At 41.9% G+C, this 4438-nt stretch overlaps 1 protein-coding gene across 2 annotated transcripts in view; it reads right to left on the minus strand.

Moving 5' to 3' along the window:
- The window catches only part of Rph3a (rabphilin 3A), a 70186-nt gene that overhangs the window by 41984 nt on the left and 23764 nt on the right, over nt 1-4438 (minus strand). The gene's annotated exons all lie outside the window — the stretch shown is intronic.

Consider the following 4438-nt stretch of genomic DNA (forward strand, 5'->3'; position numbering starts at 1 on the left):
TCCTCCTCCTCCTCCTCCTCCTTCTCTCTCTCTCTCTCTCTCTCTCTCTCTCTCTCTCTCTCTCTCTCGTCATTATATTTCATTAATTTGCTTTGAGCCAAGGTCTCAAATATACCTCAGATGGCCTTAACTTCACAGCAATGCCCCTGCCTCCGCTTCCCAGGGCTGGGGTTACAGAGGTGCTCCTCTGTACATTGGATTTATTTAATGTCACACCTAAACCACAGCCACCTCTGGGTAGAGCTACAAAATGGCATCTGGAAGTAGAGATCAAGCAGGGAAATTCACTAACAAGCCTACATGGAGGAGCCCTCCTCCCCACTCCCCCTTCCTTGTTTCCTAGCCTGAGATAGAGATTCGTGTGAATACACATAAAATACAGTCAAAGATGCCTTGAACCCCTAATCTTTCTGCCTCTACCTGCTCAATGCTGGGGTCACAGATGTGCACACACCATATTTATTCAGCTCTGGGAATTGAACCCAGGGCCTTGTGTATGCTGGGCAAGCACTCTACCAACTGAGCCACATGCCCAACCCGTTTATATATGTAAATAATGTTTTTATGTAACACTAAGGGAAGTTATTCAACAAAAGTCTGATTTTCCTCAACTTGGGCTGTGTGTACACACACGTGGTGTATTTCACACAGTGTGGATCCTGTTGACGATTCCTGAACAGCAGAGTATGTCCTGTCCTGTGTAGAGGTGAAAGCCTGTCTATTTTAGAATGGATACCCACATTTCGCAACCACAGGCAGGTGGCAACCTGTCTTTGTACCTCGGTTTCCACTTCGCATCCCTGGCACTGTCTGCCAAGCCAACTGTCTAGCGGCACCAGCATCTCTCTGAGCATCCTCACTAGCTCCAGTTCTGGCAGGAACAGGTGTGCATATTCTTTCCCACAATGCACTGGGGCCTGCAGACAGGATGTCTAGGTTCCAGGATGCTGCTGAGCTAGAAGGGGTTTCAGAACATTGCAAAAGCAGGCATTCTCTTTGGTTAGGCAACAGGTGATGAAGATTCAATTCTCCCTCACCCAGAGGAAGGTATGAACAGTCATGTTCCTCTTTCGTCGAGCTGTAGTGCAAAGCTCAACTGTGTGCGCGTATGCGCTATGGCCACAGTTCAGCCATTATTGAATAATGGCTGGAGGAAATGGAGCAGTGAGCAGCAGTTCAGAGCACCAAGATGCATCATGGGAGTACAGGGGTGGTTAATGAAGCCACGTCTAGACTGCTAGAGTAATTCTGATTTAATTGCCAGGCAAATTGTTTGGCTGCCTATCAACGAAAGTAAATTCTGATGGATGGGATTTTAATTAACTGGTGCTTCTTAAATAAAATAAATAGTTTGCTCTGTCCACCCTCTGGCCAACTATTTATCTCACAGAGACACACTTTTTTGGAGAGTGGAATATTATTTATAAAGTAAGTTTATCCAAGATGATGTGTGGGGGGGGGGAATGCTTGGGAAGGTCTCCTGCTGAGGGGATCACTCAAGAGTTCTATAGTGTCCATGAGAGGATAGAACTCAGGGGACAGGGGAAGGCTGTAAGTAGACCCAGGGAACAGTTAGAGGACTTTACATTTCTTTATTCCTATTTTCATTTTATATGTATAGGTGTTTGGCCTGCATGTATGTTTGTGCACCACACGAATGCCTGGTTATGGGGTACCCAGAAGAGGCGACCTGGGCTCTCCTGGAAGTAGAGTGACAGATGGCTGTGAGTTGCCACATGGGTGCTGCATATATAACCCAGGTCCCAGATGAAGGAATTTTGTTTTGGAACATATGGGTAGATCAAAAAACTCTTCCCAGGATTTAACCAAGTCTTAAACAAATCAATTAAAGTCATTTAAAGAAAAGATAAGGTCTCCTGTAAGCTACCTGGCTCCAGACTCCACCGGTAGCTGAGGATGAACTGAATTCATGATTCTCCTGCCTCCACCACCCAAGTGCTGGGATTATAGCAATTCAGGCACAAGGGCCTCATGCTTGATGGGCTACATCTAACACCTGAGCTGTGCTTTCAATGGCAGCTCAGGGATCGTTAGAAAGAACAGGATTTTTCTTCAACTAATTCATTTCAACACAAACAGACAAAACAGATTTCAACACAATGTAAAATGTTCTCCCTCCTGAAGAGTTTGTTATGAAAAAAAGAAAACCTAATTCCCAGCCTGGGAGAAATTATAAAATTCTGGAACAAAGGGATTTAACCTGAATAGCAAGTTTATGGAAAGAAGATATGTGGCCTGCTATTAAAAAATACACAGAGGGGGCAGGTGAGATGGCTCAGCAGGTAAGAGCACTGACTGCTCTTCTGAGGTCCTGAGTTCAAATCCCAGCAACCACATGGTGGCTCACAACCACCCATAATGGAATCTGACGCCCTCTTCTGGTGCATCTGAAGACAGCTACTGTGTACTTACTTATAATAATAAATAAATAAAAATCTTTTAAACACACACACACAAAGATGGGGGTGGAGAGATCTGGGGTTAGGAGCACCAGGCTGCTCAGGGGACCAGGATTCAGTTCTCAGAACTGACATAGAAAGTCATGAACATCTGGAACTCCAGTTCAGAGTGCTCTTGCGCCCTCTTCTGGCCTCTATGGGTACTGCATCCATGTATATGCAGCCACCACATACCCACACAGACACACAGTTCAACCAGGGCTACAGAGTGAGACCTTGTCTAAGAATAATCTTAATTACAAATATTTATACTTATTGTTATTATGAATGATGTCACTGCGGGGGACAATCTGTAGGACAGTAAACAGCAGACTTGGATGGTTAAGGCCTTCAGGCAGTCGTGTATGGCATATGCTTATCTATACTCTCAGTCATTGTAACTAACTAGAATGCCAAATTGAACCACATTCAGAGCTTGGGACATGCTGAGACAGCCCTCCATGTAGTGTTCACAATACCCAGGGATAATAAGTCAATGGCAGAGAGTATCAACCTGTCATAATGTCATTTAAACATGATTGATTTTAAGTACTCATCATCATATGTGTAATAAAGTGTGATTGTAAATTCACATCAATTAATTTTTGATTATGGCCATGGTCAGTAACTGGCTTGCAAAGGTCCTGAAACTGTACATAGATTACAAAGTAGTGCCAAGGGAATTGGAAGTGATCACTCAAGGTCAAAGACATAAAACCTAGACTCAAAGCTCATCAAAGACATGGGCTGCATTCATAACACACCTAAAACATCAGCACTTAAGCTGAGGCAGGAGGATTGGGAGTTCAAGGCCAGCCTGGGCTATGTAGTGAGATCCTATCTCAAAACTAAAACAAGGAGACAAAAACTGGTCAGAAAACAGGAGACTTAAAGAACCAGGAAAATACTAAAAATAATGGAAAGAAACCATCAGAAACAAAGTAACTTAAAGTCCTAAAAATGTAACAGAGTGGTTTAAAGAAGTAGTATGCCTTAAAATATCTCAAGCTGGGAATCTTAGGGAGGGTGAGACAGAGAGCTAGGCACAACAATTACATTGTTTCATCTAATTATCTGTTTTTGCTAGAGTCTCCTTCAACTTGCAACATTGTTTCTTTTAATTGTCTGGTTTTGCTACAATCTAGAGTAGGTAATCCTGGCAGTGTTTCTTTTTGTTCTCTATTTTTCCTGCAGCCTATAGCCAGGTGTAACAGTTTCTTTTGCAACTGGTCTCTCTCAACAGCCCACTTTTGCTACAGTATAAGGGAGATGATAATGACATTGTTTCAAAAAGAATAAATATGATTTCTTTGTATAATTACCTTTTGCTTTCCTGGAAAGTGTGTAATATCTACTGCATCCTCTAGTGAAAATTTCCTCTTTAATAAAAGTGAGTGAGCTATTAGTAAATCAAGTTTAAAAAAAAAAAGACAGCAATGGGGGCATTGTGCAAATAAGGGGGAAAATGTGATGGTATGGCCATATGACCAAAAACAGTCTTCTGCTCAATAAGAATTGACCTTAGGGGCTGGAGAGATGGCTCACTGGTCCTGAATTCAGTTCTCAGCAACCACATGATGGCTCACAACCATCTGTAATGGATATCTGCTGCTCTCTTCTGGTGTGTCTGAAGACAGCGACAGTGTACTCACATACATGAAATAAATAAGTAAATCTTAAAAAAAAAAAAAGTGACCTTAATTCAAAATCTCTTCTGCATTATTTTTTTTAATTCTTTCTCTGGGGAGTGGGATTGTAGATATTTTTGAGATTATATTTTAATTACATTTCTCCCTTACCTTTCCTCTGTCCAAACTCTCCTGCTTTCCTTTACATTCATGACCTCTTTTTTCATCAATTGTTATTGCTTGCACACAACATGTTTACATGCACACACACACAGCCATGAACAGCAACCTGTATATATATATATATATATATATATATATATATATCTCCAGTGATGATCTTTAGTGCTG

This window comes from Mus caroli, chromosome 5, assembly GCF_900094665.2.
Source record: "Mus caroli chromosome 5, CAROLI_EIJ_v1.1, whole genome shotgun sequence".
NCBI lineage: Eukaryota > Metazoa > Chordata > Mammalia > Rodentia > Muridae > Mus > Mus caroli.